Genomic DNA, 19,673 nt, shown 5'->3' with positions numbered 1-19,673 from the left:
TTGGTCAGGTGTATTGTGCCCCTTCCTTTTTACTGAAGACTTAGAAGGACTAAAAGAGCCCTTTCATCAGCATTTGAAGAGAAAGAAAACATTCATCTCTTTCTTAGTATTAGGCAGTGTGATGGTCACACTAACACTAAGCAACTTTCTTTACTCCCGCCTCTTCTTTCATGCTCTTATTTCCCTGTAGATTGTCAAGCTGAAGTTTCCCACACTCAAATGATGTCCGTTTATCAGCTTGTGATTTTTGGCAGATGGACAGGAAATGACTGAACCTGGCAAAGGCCAGCTCCAGTGAACTGCACAACATCCCCTCTTTCCATTCCACCTCCAGTTACCACCACAGCCAAGCGATTTGCTCTAAGATAGGGAAAATGCCATCAGTACCACTGTCATTGCTTCTCATTTTCCTAACATTATTTGGAGGTGGGGAACCCATGTGTACGTCATGGAACTGCCCAAATTTCCCCTTGCCCAGGCTGGAGTGCACGGTCATCCAGATAAACCTCATGTGTTTTCTGCAGAGGCCCTGGGCTGTCTAAAGTCAACTTCCTGGAGCAATTAGTTGCTGAATACTTCATCACCACCACCCCCAATATTCCCTCCCTATCCCTTTCAACTCCCTGCACTTGTGAAAGAATAACAATAATATATGTTATGTGCACAAAAGAATCAGGAATTGTATCATATGAGCCTATAGCAGTTAACTGGCACCATTTTGTAATTCTGAATTCCTACTAGAAATAGACCTGAACTCCATTGATTCATTTACAAGATAATAAGAATCAATGAAGCCACCCTTCATAGCTACTTGCCTGCTCTAAATGCTTATTCTGAGCAAATAGTTATTTGCAAGAAACTATCTGAGTAGCAATTCACTTTATTAAGAAGGGTAAATATCCGTTTCATAGACTAGGGACCTGTAGCACATTAAAGCAGTGAACAGATCAAGAACTTATGGGTCCCAGTCTCTAGTCACCAGAGCTCCTCTTTGCATGCATTCATTCACTGATTTGTTTATTGTCTCTAACCACCAGATTTATCCTAAGGACATCCCAGAGACCTGATTAACTTCCAGCTATGCTAAAAGTGACAAAGAAATGCAGATATAAATAGGTGAATGAAACCACAAATTCTCCAAGGATGGCATGAGTATAACTTCTTCAGAGTATAATCAACTAGAAAGGATTCAGGCCAGCAACATTGGACCACTTCTCTTACTGTGATGAGAAGGCCAAAAAACACACAGATTCATGTTCAATTTCAATGCATCCAGGTGAAAATACAAAGAAAAACAATCCCCCCTTCCTTCTGCATAGTACATATGTGCATATAATTAAAAACTATCCTCTGCATAATCATTCTCTTAACCAACTACCTTTGACTTTTTTTCAATAGCATGCTACATGATTCAGGAATGCAACAAAAATGAAAAACACAATTAGAGAACAATTTTGAAATGATACTTCATTTCCCCCCTCTGTTTTTGCTTATATTTACTTACATACAAATATGTCCTGCTTACATTTGAGGAGTGATTAGTATTGTCAAAGAGCACCACTTCTGGGTTCAATTCCCAAATTCCTAGAGTTCTTCACTTCTGGGGCATTTTCTCAGCACATAAAAGCTTCATTTTTTTGGGACAGGGAGATGAGGCACAATACGATATAAATAGGATTTCTGCTTACCAATACCAATGTATTTGGCATATTTGGCAAAGGTCTATTCTTATCAACAGAAGGAAAATTGGAATTACAAGGTAGGGAAAATTACCTTATCATAAATAAGCCTGCATCTATGAAAATGGAAATGAATCTCTAGGGGATGCTACTAATCTATAAAGTGACTTTCAGTGAAAATTTTAACAACAAAATAGATTTTTCACTTGTTTGGGATGGCTTCATTATCAAATCTTGCTGAAAATGCAGGAATAAATCCTTGAGGTTTCTTCCAGTTCTGTCACTCTAGGAATCTCTGCCATCTTTCCCTTTAATGCTTTAGGGCAATTCAATTTCAAATTGAAACCTTATTCCAGTAAGATCAGAGGTTGAAATGAAGAGAGAGGTGTATTAGAGATGAATGACATGGGAGAAGGAAGGAAAGCATCTGGCAGATCAGGTGCCAGAATTTTAGCCTTGATAAATAAGTAGTGATGTACATACTGCATGGGGGGAAGAATGACATCTGCTTGAAAAGATGAAAGGGGAAGAACCATCAGAAGTGGGCTTCCCCTTGCTGCCCACTGATGCACCTGAACCTAAGAGGGAATACCCTTCAGTGGGTGTGAACAGGGGGAAAAAATCATTCAGCATGTCTCTGTGCAGTCTAGGTCTTCCCTGAATCAGGATCTGTAATATGCCAGAGTATAGGATCCTCTATGATTAGTGCCTGAATCCATTTTCTCACCATAAAGCTCTGTTCCAGTAATATTCCCACTGAGAATACTGAGAAAGCAAGGGCTCCTTAGAACAAGGATGGCATGTGGTTTTCAGAGTCTTTTGAGACTGAAGGAATGAGGTCAAAAGTCACATCTGCCCAGACTGCTTAACTCCTCACCATCACAAACTGGATTCAAAATGACCAAACTGTTTGAGCGACAGGACCATGGGAGACCCACAAAGATTCTCTTTATCATTATTTCTAATTTACTTCATGAGATCAAGGGACACATCTGTAGCTGGCAGCAGTCACTACAACCTGGTACCAAACATATTAGATGAGCATGGTCCCAACAAAGCTCTGATCTTCTCCAGAATCATAAACTTTTTTCGTGCATGTTGACGGATTGATTGATGATGGAGTGATAAGCTTATTAGCATCTTCAGAAAGAAAGTATGAACACCTTTCACCAATGGAATAAAGACAGAAACAGACAACTGAGGGATGAGATCACTGCTAAATTGAGAAGGAAAAACTGATTCCAAAAATGTTGAATTCTTGCTCCATCAACTGGTATGAATTAGCCTTCTGACAGTTAGAAGACTATTTGGACTTCATGCTTGTAACTGTCATTGAGTATTCTTATTGAGTTTTGTTGTGTCTTCAGTGGGGGAGAGAGAGGGAAGGAGGACAGTGGGTGGTGGGGGAGGAGGTGGTTTTCTCTTTTTTGATATGGTTGCTTTTGTAGTTGACACCTACAGTTTCCCACAATGCCTACTATCTACTGATACTTTCCATCTTATTATTCAGCCTTTCCACTGACACAAAATAAAAATACATAGTACTGAGAATTGCAGGTAACATGTGACCCTCTGTACCTGTCAAAGCCTAAAAGAGGAACCTTTCCTTTGCTGAACATCAGATGCCACTGCAACAGGATGTGGTGAGCTGTTATACCACAATTTAATTTAATAAGGAGGATCTTTTTCCCTTATATTTAACTTTTCTCTAAAATGCCCTTGCAATGGAAACTGTTTTTTTTCTTTCTAAAGACTAAGGTCACTGTGTGTGGTGGTTTGAATTCCTACTTTAAATTGGGACTTTACTGGAATATACACATGATTTCTAAACCTATGAGGATGTGTACTTTATGAGCCATTTTGATCATTTCTTTTAATAGCTTGGGGGGGGTGGCGTGGAGAAGCAGAATCCTACCTTTTCTTAATTTACTTCATTGCTTCATATTTGTGCCTACAGATGGATTTTTAAAAAAAAATTCCTTTTTTTCCTTCACCATACATATATATAGAGAGAGCTTTTGGTCATGAAGAAATATGTGCTATCCAAATCTACCAATGGGTTGATCATGAAATAAATATTCCTTTCTTCTTCCACATAATTTTGATTTTTAGGGTTTTTTAGGGGTTTTTTTGGAAAGGCAAATGGGGTGTGTCTGAGGCCAGATTTGAACTCAGGTACTCCTGACTCCAGGTACTCCTGACTCCACTGCACCACCTAGCTGCCCCATAATTTGATTTTTAAATTGACTGCTTTCTCATCAAGTCGATTATAATATTGAAAAGGTCCTGTTCTAATCTTGTGTTTTAATGAAATATCCATAATTTATCTTGTGGATTTTACTATCTTCTCCTATACAGAAAGAACAAGAGAAATCCAAAGGCAGCTTTAGAATCCAATGTTAATTAGAAATATTTTGCTGACTAATGTGACTCTGAATACTTGTCTTTTCCACAAAGCCTCTCTTATTTCTCTAGACCCTTGATAATGGAAAATGATTTAATGGTTCCTATTTTATTTATATAACTAAGGTATGGCTGTATTATTTATTTATTAACATTTACAAAACCCTTTATTGGAAGTAATAATAGCTGATATTTATATCATGCTTTATGAGTATTACATCACTTGAGTTTTATAACAACCCTATGATGTAGGTAGTGCAAGAATTATTATGCTCCTCTTACCAATGCAAAAACTGAGGTTCAGAGTAGTCAACTACCCATGGTCACATAGCTCATAGTTGCTAGGGGCAAGATTCAAACCCAGATTTTCCTGATTCCAAGCTAATCCCCTCTATACTACACTTTCTCCCCTTCAACTTTTTCAAAATGATTTCATTTACTCTCATCAGATTTTTATAGCAGCTCAGTGAAATCAGCATTGCAGAGCTTAGTCTTCCCAGTATGTAGATGATGAAACTGAGTTCAGTGATGTTAAGTGGCTCCCCAGAGTTACACAGCTAGTAAGTGAAAATCAAATCTAGACCCCAAGTTGCCTGCTTCCTGCTCTTCTTTATGTTTACTACATCATTCTACCATCAATTTCATTAGCACCTATTATTCTTTAAAACAGGGCTTCTTAATCTGAGGTTCATTGACTTCTTTAAAAAAAACAACCAAGAACCATATTCCAATGTAAATTCTTTCCTTTGTAATCTTATGACTTATATTTTGTGGGTTTAAAAACTTGATTATGAGAAGGGATTCACTAGAATGCCAGAGAAGACAGATCACAAAGGTTAAGAATCCTTAGTTTAGGGTCTGCTATGTGGAGGCACCAGCAAGTATAGTACTTATACTGGATTTAAAATGTTAAGTGTTTTACAGAACCAAAAGAAAAGTTGCAATACTTAGCTGGAAATGGTCTTTTTAACAGTAAATAATGACACAACAATTCATGGTGTTATAAAGGAGATATATGAATAACACTGATTACTCCAACACATGGCATTTCATATTTCTTGGTCCCCTCTCTCTCTAATCCATCCATCACCTCTAGAAGCTCCTTTATCTCCCTGGCCCTTGTTATTTTCACCCACAGGTCATTCAAGACAAATTTGAGAGTTTTGTATCTCTGGAGTGAAAATAAAAAGGGTTGTAGGATTATATTTATTGTTACATTCCATTCCTATTGCACACACCACTTCTTTCTTTCCTTAAAAGAATATGTATCCTTCTGCTTTGGCCAGTCAATCCACCTGCACAAGCTTGCTGTGTGTGGGAGATTCCTTTAAAAGGCTTAAAATAAAGAGACAAAGAGACAGATAAAGATAGAGAGAACAAGAAGAGAAGAGAAAGGACAAAGAACCACATAACTGCACAAACTCATGCACTGATCATTTATTTTCCATTTTACACACACACACACACACACACACACACACACACACACACACAGTGGACAAGAAATGTCAGCATTTCTTTTGCTTTAAAAATAGTGAAATGAGTTGTGAGCTCGTCAAAGATATAACTACAGATAAAGATGCCAGAGAATTGCTGACAAGGTAGGTCAGTTGTTCCCACACAACGCCAGCATTTTTTTTTCAGTTAGAGAATCATAGATCGAGAACTGGAAGGAACCTCAGAGATCAAGTCTAATCCCTCATCTTATAGAGGAGCAAACTGAGACCCATAAAAGTTGATTAATTTTTCTGAAGGAGACACAGATGGGAAACACCAGAGACTTAAGTTTCAAAACCCAAGACCTTTGGCTGTATTAGAATTCAGTACTTTCTAATTTGATCATTTCATTCGGAAGTCTCAAATTCAATTAAGCAATTGTAATTTCTTTGCATGAAGATGTCTGGATGGTGGGGGGTGGGGAGAACAGGGAGGAGGGGACAGTAATATTTCTAAAGGAAATGCTTCTGACCAGAGACAGCATTCTACAGCAGAAAAAATATTGGCTTCACTGTGTGAGGACCAGGGTTCAATTCCTAATTAATACATGTGTGGCCCTGGGTTCTGTTTCCTTTACTGTAAAATGAGAAAGTTAGACTAGAAAATCAATAGTAAATTCATGGATACAACCCAGATCTAGCATTATGATTCTATGACATGAACCTTGATGTCATCATTTCTTCCAATGTATTTATTTAATTTTTACTTAAAAGTGAGATTCCAAATAAATATCTCTAGTGCTATTCATTGACCAAATGATATGTGAAATGTCACCCTGTTAGAATTTCTGGATCTAGTTTATTGTGATTTCTATTGTATGTAGCTTATCTTCAGCTTCATGTAAGCCTTTATCATCAACTATTCTACTTCCTTCTAAGTCAATAGGATGGTAGTGTATGTATCCTTTTATGTTAACGGAGAAATACTAAGGACTATTAGCTTCCATTGAGATAGGAAAGAATTATCATAGGAAAAATACCCAACTGAGATCAAGTTATATCTTACAAAATTATTAAGAAACAGGATATTATGTTAACTACTATAAAAATGTAAAAGGTAAGAAACAGTAACCACTAAGAAAGGAAGAAATCATACCATTAAATATATACTTTTATCAATATATTTCCTGAGTTATAATAGTGGCCAGACTTAATACTTAAAGAAAACAAAGCAACACTATCAATGGTACCACAATTTTATCTTCTATGTCCCCTTTCAAGTGTTCCCCTGACACTTCCCATAAATCTGCCCTAAATGGAGGGTAAAAAGAAGCAAGTTCTGAGATAGGAGAAGAAAGCTAGGTGACCCAAGAGATCCTGGAATCTCATTTTGGGAAACTTGATCTGACTAAATCCAGAGTTCCAAAGGCAAAGGCAGGAAGTTGTCATTAATTGATGGATTCAGAGAATGCCTCCCTTTTCTAGTTTGCACTGAAATCTTGAGGGCTACAAGCAAGGAGAGGTGAACCCTGAGTGTTGTGACATGCACGATTTGCCTGCCTAATCATAGTCCTTCATATGTGGGTGCATGTACTCTAGCAGGTCTGCAACTTTCAGTGGTGAATGTGTGTCAAGAAGATGCTTACAGGGACAGTGTCAGCACAAAGTGGTGACTGACAAGCGGGGGGGGTGGCTGAGATCTTTCAACTTTTTCTTTTTAAGACAGCACAGCTGTAAAGCATGGAGGAAACACTCAGGCTATCAAAAAACTGGAATGTTCTGACAACTTTGCTTTTAAAAAAAGATTGAGATTCATGTACCAGCATGACTGGTGGGGTAGACAATACAAGTCAAGAAAAAAATATGTGTTCAGTGAAAGGGATGATGCAGGTTTAGATATGGATACCTATTCATTTCGGTCAAAAGACATTTTAAAAAAATAGCCTGAACTTCCTGTGGATGTTTGCTGACAGCATTAAATGTGTGGCTTTAATAAGCTCGCTCATTAGACTGTGAGCTTCCTGAAGACAGGGACTGTGGTTGCCATCCTTTGTATCCCCAGAGTTTAACCAAAGCCTAAACACAAAGTTATGCTTAATAAATGTTTCTTAACTGATTAATAAAATGAGAAGTTAGTTGGGTTCATGTGGTCTGATCTTATATTGTTATGTGTAACAATATTGTGCACACAGCTGTGTGCACAATACATTCAGTCCAGGTTTAATTGGCGGCAACGTGCATGAGAATGAGTGGGAGCTGCTTTTGTGTAAGAAAGGGACATGATTCAGCCTGCTTCACACTAAGAGCAAAACAATCTTTTCCAAACACACACACACACACACACACACACACACACACACACACTCACACTGTTCCTAATCCATAATCAACAAAAAAATAAACATAATGTGAGGATCAAAAGTATAATAAAAAGTAGAAAAGCATGAGTTAGAATCATCTCTGTGCACTAATCTTGGCTAGAGATAGAAGTTTACAGAGAAAATGGAAACTTGGGGGCTTCTAAGCAACAGTATAAGGCATTTGGTTCAGAAATATTAATCCAGTCACACACTATAGTCAAAGGTCATCCAGAAGTCAAGGAGACCTAGAGATAATTTAGTCCAATTCCCCAATGCCAAACATAAGAAGAAACTAGCATTTTCTTACAAGGGAAGGTTTGGGGGGATAGGGAAGCATTAGAAAGTGATAGCAAGTTAAAAAAAAGAGCAACATAAAAATAATATTTTTATAGTGTAGTAAAATTAAAAAACTAAACTATTATCTTCAACATGAGAATGGTCAGAAAGAATCATACAATGTGATCTATACAAGCCATTTCCTTGCTTTTTGCCTCAGTTTACTCTTTAGTAGAATGACAGACCTCTAGAGTTTTTCCTGTTCTAAATCCTAAGATCCTATAATGAGAGAGTTGATGAATGCTTTTGAGATTGATCTTAACTAATTCTTTCGTTTTACAGATGTGGGGTGTTCCCACATCTCCCCCTCCAATGCTCCTCCCCTTTCCCTGTCTTTTCTAGCTTTACAACATTTGGTTTTATATTCTAATATTCCATGAACTTTTTTTTGGGGGGGGGGGGAACAAATCTTCTTTGTTTTTTTTTTTTAAATTAAAGCACTGAAAGAGAAAGCACATTTTCTAATTATGCCCCAATAGGGCTCCAAAGCTGAAGGTCCTTACTGTAATACAACTCTATTATGGCACAGAGATTACAAACACTGGGGAGTTTTGTATAGTAGCCTAAAGAATTTTATTCTGGTAATGACTGTGTTGTATTTAAATACTGTATAAAAAGAAATGCAGTCACAAAAAAATTCAAAAATATTTCCTCCATTTTCTTTTCAAACTCATTCCCTAACTCATTCTCTAAAAAATATGCATTTTTCTGATTGAAAGGGAAGCAAAAAAGGGGGGGGGGGACCCCTTTAAATGCATCAGAGGAGATATGATCATTTTTCTTCATTTCTACAACTAAAATATAATTATAAACAGATTTACTTTATCTTTCCAAAAAAAACTGACCTCCAGGTAAGTCAGTGCCATAACTCAAAGGAAGGGAGGTTAGGTGACCAGTGACATGGTGTATTAGGAAAGAATGCTAGATTTAAAGAAAAAAGATTTGGTTTGATTCCCAGCTCTGGTTTCTACCTGTGTCTCCTTGGTCTGTTCACTTTATTTCTCTAGTTTTCAATTTCCTCAGCAATAAAATGAAGGGTTTAATCTATTTATATGTCATATATGTATATATATATATATATATATATATGCACATACACATTATATGTTTGTGTATATACAAAATACATACATATATAAATATACAAGTAAAGGCAGAATTGGAAATCTATTTTATTTTATTTTTCAATTATGATTATAGGTCAAATTCCATTACAATGAATCTAAGGCAGTGTTCAAATCATTTTTGCTGAACTGGAATGTTACTGTATATATCATTCTTGGAAAAAAAGGGGACAGTGGATGGTGACTGAAAATCATTATTTTTAAAGATACATTTTCACCACAAATATATTTGCTGTCATAAGATGTGATCTATATTTTGACAAATGTACCTTTTCCATTTCTCGAATATCCGGTTCCCCTTCCCCCAACATATTATTGACTACATGGCTTTGAATTTTTCCATTCGAGGTTATATATTTAGATTAACCAGGACCTTATTTAAAAGATTACCGTAAAAGTACAGTAAGCATATTAAAATGTCTTTATGGGAAAATCGAAATCATAAATGAGAAATAAATAGAACAACTCTTTCTCTTTGTTCTAAGCACACATTCAATTTTTAATACAAAGTATCTGTTTGGGACCCTGCTGTCCCTCATTTCAAAAGAAGAGGTGAACTTTCCTCATCCCAATAGGAAGCTTAAACATTCTCCCCCAATTTACTGTTCAAATTTAAATATTCACTAGATAATTATCAGTCATGATATTCAGCAATATAGTTTCATTTCTTCCATTCACTCCTTCATTCTTCATTCATTCATTCAGCCAGTGTTTATTGAATATACCTTATATACATATAGAAGGCACTATGCTAGGTGCTGGAGATTTGAAGTGTTCTTGTTAAGAAAGGAAAGATCATTTGGTCCTGAGAACATGAACAGCCCAGGTATTCTGAAAACAGAAAGTTCAGACATGAAACGGGAAGCTGAGTACATATCGGAAAAAAAAGTTTTATGAAGCAATGGAAAATGCACTTTCACAAGTTTCATTAAAAAATCAGATCTTGTATTACCTTGAGTGTCCTGGATCTATTGGAAACCTATTTATTTTTATCTTTTTTAATCACAATAAGCCACAGCCGTCGGGACTGCTATTTTTGGAAAGAAAGCAGGACAGTGGAGCAAGTGAATGACAACAAGTATCAAATTTTTAATAAAACATGATCCTCCCATCCACATTTTTGGCACTGATGAATAGTATTGTTATACGTGAATATCAGCCATTAAGACAGAATAATTTTCCTACCTTCAGTGCTCATTTTCTTATTTAGCTTGACAACTCCAAATAATGCAAAAATCACATCATTAGAAACATTTTGGAGGGTTAACTGGGAAAAGGATGAAGGTTCTCTACCCAAATGATATGACAATAGCACACTCTAGAAGGGTCTGTCCCAGAATGCCCAATCCCCCTGGCAAATTGGGTCTTTTACCCCCCTCAAATCACATGTGACAAGCAGATGTATGCTTTCCATATCTGGTCTGTTTTCACATTTGTAAAATGGAAGAATTTTATAAAATCTTTTTTCCCTCCTTTTCTTTTTGATGAATCAAACCAATTAGTCAATTAATTACCAAATATTTTCTTGAGTTCTATTGTTAATCACCAAACATTACACACACACACACACACACACACACACACACTCCTTCTCGAGTCACCCACACAATTTAAAAAGTACACAGGAAAATGACTTTCACGGAAATGGTCTCAATGAGAGCACACAATGCTGATGGATATATTCTCTATGAAATGCTATATGTGAAGTGCTTTGCAGTATTTCAGAGGTTGTTGTTACTGTTAGTTTTGTTGTTTTTTTAAGGCTTTTGCAAGGCAAATGGGGTTAAGTGGCTTGCCCAAGGCCCCACAGCTAGGTAATTATTAAGTGTCTGAGGTCAGATTTGAACTCAGGTACTCCTGACTCCAGGGCGGGCGCTCTATCCACTGGGCCACCTAGCCGCCCCATTACTGTTAGTCTTTAAATTAAGCCTCCAACTATCCACCTATCCTACTATCAAGCATACAGGGAAAAGAAAAGAATTAAGAAACCTACTTATGGAAATCACCTAAGACAGGAAAAGACAATTGGAGTCCCATGTCTGAAAATCTGAATCAATGACTCAAAACATCTCTGGGTGGGATAGGTGAAGTGTCTAGATCTTAGCAGAAAGGCACTAGCCCAGCCCTTATCATGAAGTCAATCATTAAATACTTTTTGGCCATCTACTAGGTGTCCAGGACTGTAATAAGTAGACTCTGCTAAATCATGCCATGCAGCTAGAGAACAAAGGAAGTAATGAAGCTCCACCCCACCCCCACCCTCCACCCCCACTCTGGAACTCAGGGACATCAGAGATCCTTTCATCTAAACTCCTCATATTACAATTGTCTCAACACGGATAATTAGTGTCAAAGCTGTGCTCAGAACTTTGGCTTCCATTCCTATCCTTTAGTCTAGGGTTCTTTCCACTGCCCCAAAAGGATCCATCACTATCCTTGACAAAATAAGTAAGAGGATTGATTGATTTATCCACAATCTAAAGCAAGGCAACATTACAACCTTGTAACTCTACTCTAAAAGTTGGACTAGGTCCCAAATCTGTCACTTATCACCTGTATGATATTGGCAAGTCCCTTAAGCACTCTGGGTCTCAGTTTCTCCTATCTGTAAAATGAGTGGGCTTTGGACAGTATAGCTAAGATTTTCCAGTCCTCAAATCTATGAAGATGCATGACAGAGGTAGACTTTCTTTCCTGAAGCATCACACATCTAAGTAAATAGCAGTCCTCACTAGAAATCATTCACTCTGATTCTAGTATTCTCATTACACCATGCTACCCTTTTATGACATCATTTTCCTCAAAGGAAGAAAGTGACTTGCCCATGAACTAAAGTAATGACAGTGTCCAAAGCTATTTGTTTTAAATGCTAACACACACTCATGTGAATACATCCATGAAAGTGTACCTATCTATTGTTTCTTTAGTTTTAGAACTCCATACATTCTTGAGAAAAGCAATTTTTAGCCCTTCAGGAGTCGCTATATGTGTGTTGTCTGTTTGCATGCATGCATATCCATATATTTATTTAAAATATCCATATTATTTATAAATACAAAATATTTATACTTGTGTGCTGCTTATTTTGTTATATGATATATGATGCTTAAGAAAAAAAAGCATGAATCATCTATCTTCATGGATTTGAGAACTGGAAGATCTTAGATTTCTCTCAGGATATATAATATAACCTACAAGTATAGAGAGGGCACCTAGGTAGTACTGTGGATAGAATACTGGGTCTGGAGTCAGGAAGACTTATCTCTGTGGGTTCAAATCACATCATTGGAAACATTTTGGAGGGTTAACTGGGAAAAGGATGAAGGTTCTCTACCCAAATGATATGGCAACAGCAGGCCCTTATTAGCTGTGTGACCCTGGGCAAATCACTTAACCTGGTTTACCTCAGCTTCCTCATCTATAAAATGGACTAGAGAAGGAAATACAAACCACTCTAGTATCCTTGCAAGAAAACTCTAAATTAGGTCTCTAAGAGTCAGACATGACTGAAACAATGAAACATCATCATTTTTATATGTATTTATTATATATGGGCACAATCTATACATATAGATTATATATATTTATCATGAATAACATAATTATAGGTCAGTTATATATCAGCTGCTAGTGACTTCTCTCCCCAAACTACCTTGGATTGATTTGTTTATGCATTCTTTGCATAAACACACACATACACACACACACATATATATGTGTGTGTATATATATATGATATATATATATGTATATATATATATATATATATATATATATATATGTTAGAATGTTAAGTTCCTTGGGTTCATGGACTTTTTATTTTGACTTTGTGTCTCCAATGAGTCCACAAGCATATATTAAACTCGTACTTTGGGCCAGAAATTATGTTAATCGTTGGAGATATAAAGATAGAGGGAAAAAGTTTATATTCAAGGGACTTAAAATGTTTGGCATGTAGATGATTAATAAATATTTAAGAAATATATATAATATATGAAAACATATGCATAATATAATAATATTTAATCCTAACCCTAATAGATACAATATTCATACAAATATATACAAAGTGTATGCAAGTTATTCATGCAAAAGGCAAAATAAATGTGTATCATATATACATGTATATATTTATATGCATAATATGTTTACGTATTTATGTACCTTCTATAATAGGGATTCTTAACTTTTTTGTGACATGGATCCTAAGACAGTCTTATAGAGTTCTATAAAGTATTGCCAACATTCATAACTGAGGGAAATCCTAAATTTCAATGTAATATTAAAAGATGCAATTTTTTGCCATATAAGTTCATGAACCTCCTGAAATTTATTCCAGAACCTCTTGTTCATCCTACTTAAATCCCTGGGCTGGTACTTCTTAGTATCACTAACAGTAATTTCATTTTTCTAGAGATGTATGAAGTCATGCCTTCTTATTCACTACTAAAGATTTCTTTTTTTTTCTCCTAAAGATTCCTAACCTGCTTTTGAACACTTAAATACCTCTGAGAATTATAGCTTGTATTAGGTTTGAAGTTCTGAAACAGCCAAAGGTTCTAGGGCTATGGGTGGAGAAGGGCTTATACCTTTGGGAGAATTAGATCCTAAGTGGGTGTGGTACTCCCTGGGAGAGAAGGAAAAGGAAAACAACGGGTCAGGGGTTGGGAGGAACTTAATAAGGAAAATTCATTAGAAAGCTTTGTTATTACCTTGGCATCTGAAAACACACAGCTCACAAACAGCTCACAAACAAACTTTAATCCCTAGACACAGGAAGAGCAGCAATCTTCCCACCACTTTAATCCTCAGTTTTAGCGTGCAACCTGATTGCTTGGGGGGAAGGCCACAATTTGCATAGGCTGTCAGGGACGTTCCTGTAAGAAAACACCCAGAAGCAATCGCCAGCAGACACCTGCTCGCAGGTAGGGGTTTGTCTGTTCCGCCCTCAAAATAACAAGACTCTTGGAGACTGTGTTGGCTTCATTGATTGTTCCGATACAAAATATTGTGATGTAGAGAGGAAAAAATTAAAACGATAACTCAGAGAATATTTGATTTTATGGGTATTTAGCATTTGCAAAGTGGCATTTTAACAAAGAGCTTTCTAAGCGGTTTTTTTTTTGCAAGGCAATGGGATTAAGTGACTTGCCCAAGGTCAACAGCTGGGTAATTATTAAATGTTTGAGGTCGAATCTGAACTCAGGTCCTTTTGACTCCAGGGCCAGCCAGTGCTCCATCTACTGTACCACCTGACTTCCCTATTTCCAAACTTTTTTAAACTTACAAATGTGGGACCTGTAATCCTCAGAGGTCTGGCTTTGAATCCCATCTCAGACACTTACTATAGCTGTATGATCAAGGGTGAGCGCTTTAATCTCTCTGAGTCTCAGTCTCCTCTCCTTTGAAATAGGAATTATCATAGATTTAAAACCTGCTACCCCAGGTTGATTCATTCTAAAGTGCTATGCAAACACCAGCTTTGTGTCCTTGTTGGTTCAGTCATTTTTTTTAAGTCTCTTCTGACTCTCCATGACCCCATTTGGGGTTTTCTTGGCAAAGACACGAGAGTGCTTTGTCATTTCCTTCTCTGAATTTGTATGGATGAATTAAATCCCTTATCCCCACTCCCATTTTACCAAATGAAACACCTAAAGCATGCAGAGAAAAAGTTGGTATTAGAACTAGTATTCCCAGGATCCTTGAATATATGCAAGAATATGCATATACATATTTTCACAAATATACACATTCAAAATACATATTCATATGTGCATATATATATAATATGAATCTTTTTGTTCAGCCGTTTATTCATTAATTTAGTTGACATGTATTCATTAAAATTCTATTTTAAATCTAACTAAACACTGTCTTTAATTTAATTAGTATCAAATGAACTCTCATCTCTATAATCCTTCCTGAGTCCAAGAGAGGGATAAATAATTCCAGGCACAGAAGTAGATACAATGACTTTACTCTCATGAGCACAAGTGACTTTTCTTTGGCACCTCCAGGAAGTCTAAGTTCCTTCACTCTGGCTGCACTAGAGCTATGATTATTCCAAAGAAAACAAATGAAGATACAATTGAATTAGTTAAGGAGCAGAAATTTTTCCCATTTTCCTTCCTTCCCTTATAATGATCTAATATTCTAATCAAATGTCAATAGCTCAAAAGAAGCAAAATAATTAATGGCAGTGGGCATTTAAGCCATTCATTCATTCATTGAACTTGGAGACAGAAAAGAACTTTAAAGGTTTATTAAAATACACTTACTGTGCAGATAAGGACAGCTAGGGGTTACAGGGGGATAGAACACTGGGCTGGAGTTAGGAAGACCTGAGTTCATATCCAGGCTTAGACACATAATAGCTTTGTGACTCCGGGAAAATCATTTCACCCTGTGAATCCCAATTTTCTCATCTGTAAAATGAGCTGGAGAAGAAAATAGAAAACCATCGAGACATCTTTGTCAAGAAAACCCCAAATGGCATCAGGAAGAGTTGGATGTGACTGAACAATAAGAATATACTGTGTAGATGAAAATCATTGTCCAAAATGTTGAATAACATGCTCAAAGACATAATTCTTATTAGGGGATTCTTTCTTGCCTGGGTTTTCAATATATTGAAATCCCAATATTATACAATTGCAAGAAACTTAATCATCCTTTTATATTTAATACAATATTCATGACTTTGGTATCTATAGGTTTATATATACACACATATGCATACACATACATATATTCACCTACAAAGATACTTACGTTTCTTTTAATTATACATAAGTGGAATTTTAGTTAGTTTTAAATCAAATGAGCCAGACATGCTTATATATACTTAAATTTCCTTTTTGTAATAATAGTATGCCCCCCAGTGATTACTAGGGATGCTCCAATATGAGTGGTTATTTAGTAGCAAATTCCTTATTCCCAGCAATGTAATTCTAGTCCAAATTATTTATTCTGTGTAGAAAAAGCTAGGCATTAACTACAATAAGGAGGAGGTATGTATATGTATATATGTTTTTATTTATATATATATATATATATAAATATATAGAGATGCATATGTTTTCAATATAATAAGTTTAGGGTATTTTCATTTAAAAGAAAATGAAACAATTATATTTGGAAATAGCAACTCTCTTTCTCTTCCTTTCTGTCTAATTTAGTCACCTTTAGTGAAATCATGACTTTTTACTGAGTTAAAGAGTTATCTCATATGAATAAATATGTCTTTTCTTTCATTCTCAATGACATCTGAAGCAATACCTCAAATAGTTTCCTTTGCTCCAATCCATTCCAATCGATTTCATTTCTTCAAATCTGATAGACCATGTCTAGCCTATAGCTATTTGAATGACTAGATAAAACTCTCCAGCAGACAGATCTGGGGGATAAAGGGCTGAATATTCAGAAATAAATATTTTTAAAGCAGGTTATGATTCAATATACTACACCATTTTAAATTCTAGCCAAATACTTCACAAAGTATGTGAATTTATCACAAGATTTGACCTCCCCTATTACAGATTGAAAGAAACTACCCCTCACCTTCTCAGACAGTTCCTATGACCCCCACAAATAATCAGTCTGGTGATGAACTTCTCTGAACTTAGCAAAGCTGGTCCTTGGACAAAAGAAACTCATTTACTGAATCTCCCACTAAAGCCTTTCCAGCTTGTTAAGACTCTTCAAATGTTTTACTCTATCAACATAGCTTTCTAGACCCCAGGATCATTCCATGAAACATCAAAGTAGGAGCATAGCTAAACATAGAGTTAGTGAACATTATCATACATTGGAAGGGGCAAACATTACCATCCCCACAAGGGAAAGGCCAATAATACTGATCTCCCAGGTTATGACCACAGTTAGTGGAGGTGTAAGTAGGGAAAGTTGGCTTTTTATTGGGAGAATCTGAAAAGAGACTGAAAGTATTGGCTACAGTACAACATCTATGTTGTATCTTCTTTTTCTCTTTTCAATTACCAGAGCTCATATTACTCATAGGAAAAAATTCTGAATCTGAGATCTGGAAGGACTGCAAATCCTAGACCAAAAAAAAATGACTATATTGGTTAAACAGATATGCAGTCATCAGATTCCAGTTTTCACAGTGAAATAAAAGTAAAAATCTGGAAAACCTAGAACAACTTCTTTCAGAATATGAAAACACCTTTGGTCTGGAATGTTGTGAGAAGGCATGAGGAAAAATCTGTGTACTGGTTAACTGATGGACTACCCTTAGAAAATAATAGGTTGAGGGAAAAAAGGGAGAGGGAGGCAGGGATTTAGAAAAATATAGGCAAATAAGATAGGTTCCATAATCTTTATGACTTATTGATTTCAGAATGGAAAAAACCTCAAGATTCAATTTCTATATTGATTATACAATTATTCATCTTTATAGAAGCTTTTCTAACATTGCACATAATGAGCAATTCATCACAGTATATTAGGTGCCTTGGACATTGCATTCGATATAAAGGGGTCATTAAGTTTCTTGTAATTGCACATTACTAGAGCCTTAGTTAGTTCTAAATCAAATCAGCAAGACTTGCACGTATGCGCTCTAATTGACTTTATGTAATAACAGTGTGCCCTCGGTGATTACCAGGGATACTCCAAAATGAGTAGTCTTGTTGAAGCAAATTACCAGGGATTTCAGAAACTATTTCTCAGTCCACATTGTGTAGCAGGTCATTTCTTAATGAAAATGAAAAGGGTTCATGGGTAAATCTATTCAAAATCCCAATTAAAAGGGTGGCTAGGTGACATAGTGGATAGAGCACCAGCCCTGGAGTCAGGAGTACCTGAGTTCAAATCCAACCTCAGATACTTAATAATTACCTAGTTGTATGGCCTTAGACAAAGACACTTAACCCCATTGCCTTGAAAAAAACCTAAAAAAAATCCCAATTAAAGATTAACCCTGACAATAAAATGAAATGAGGAAGAAAGAAAACTCACAAAATTTATGTGTTGTGCTAAAATAAAAAAGAGTCTAGGGAAATCACATGATAGACTGAAGTACTGAAGCTGGAGGAAGAACTAGACTTAGATTCCACCTTAGAAACTAGCATTGTGATCCTGGGCTTGTCCCTTAATTTCTCTTAGCCTTGGTTTTTTTCACCAAATTATCTAATATTTTTTAAGTTCTTTGTAAATACTAACTGTATGACCTTGGGCAAGTCACTCAACCATGTTTGCCACATTTTTCTCCTTTGTAAAATGAGCTAAAAAAGGAAATGGTAAACCACTATATTATCTTTACCAAGAAAACCCCAAAAGGGTTTGTGGAGAGTTGTCCATGACTAAAAAACAATAATAAGCAACAGCAAACATTTAAGAGATAGATAGATGATAGATAGATAGATAGATAGATAGATAGATAGATAGATAGATAGAGATAGAGATATATAATTTATTTCTGAATTGTTTTTAAGGCCAGTTTTTGCTTTCCTACATTCTTCTTATGTAAAAATTAAATCTAGGACATTGTAACTTTCCCAGGAAGTCATTGCCAGAGAACAAGATCAGAAACAAAGCTCACCTCCTCTAGAAGGACACACATTTCCCTGGAATCTCTAAATGGAAAAAATCTCTTTCTCTCTCTCTCTCTCTCTCTCTCTCTCTCTCTCTCTCTCATCTTCTGCAGAATTTACAGTTATTTCCATCATTCATTTGATAATTAATTACTTGTCTTTTGATAGAAAGCAGGGTGACACCAGAATATTAGGTTTGGAATCAGAAAGACCTGGGCTTTTGTTACTATATGACTTTGGACAAATCATTTGACCTTTTACCTCTAGATGCCACTTGGAATTCCTGAATATTTTGCTTATTAAGTTCCTATACTTGGAGTTGTCCAAAAATGACAAAATAACAGATCCTCCTTATCCTTAGGTACATTAAGCTAGAGGATCATATTATCATAGACTTAGCTGAAAAGGACCTCAGGAACCATCCCCTCATTATTCCCTCATAGGGAAAGTGGAACTGAGAAAAATGAGGTAACTTTTCCAAGGTCACATGGTGGCAGAGTAGGATTTGAATGCAGGTTCACTGAGTTCAAATGAAGTAATTTTCCATTTTCCCCCTCTCTTTTATTCTTGTCTTGAAGGATTTAAATCTATGTGTGTGTATTCACACATACATATGTGTGCTATATATATATATATATATATATACATATATATATATGTATTTCAAATTTTAGCTATGCTTCATTTTTAAACTCCCACCATTTTCTTGCCTGCTGCTCAGTTAATTAAATCAATTAAATCAGTACTGGAAAGTGTCCATCAGTCTGTTTCTCTATGTCTC

The 19,673-nt window shown here is 36.0% G+C and overlaps 1 protein-coding gene across 2 annotated transcripts in view; it reads right to left on the bottom strand.

The window, feature by feature from the left end:
* The window catches only part of NFATC1 (nuclear factor of activated T cells 1), a 222,778-nt gene that overhangs the window by 13,013 nt on the left and 190,092 nt on the right, over positions 1-19,673 (bottom strand). The gene's annotated exons all lie outside the window — the stretch shown is intronic.

The sequence above is a fragment of the Macrotis lagotis genome, chromosome X (assembly GCF_037893015.1).
Source record: "Macrotis lagotis isolate mMagLag1 chromosome X, bilby.v1.9.chrom.fasta, whole genome shotgun sequence".
Taxonomy (NCBI): Eukaryota; Metazoa; Chordata; class Mammalia; order Peramelemorphia; family Peramelidae; genus Macrotis; species Macrotis lagotis.
This window is presented reverse-complemented; position numbering and strand designations above follow the sequence as displayed.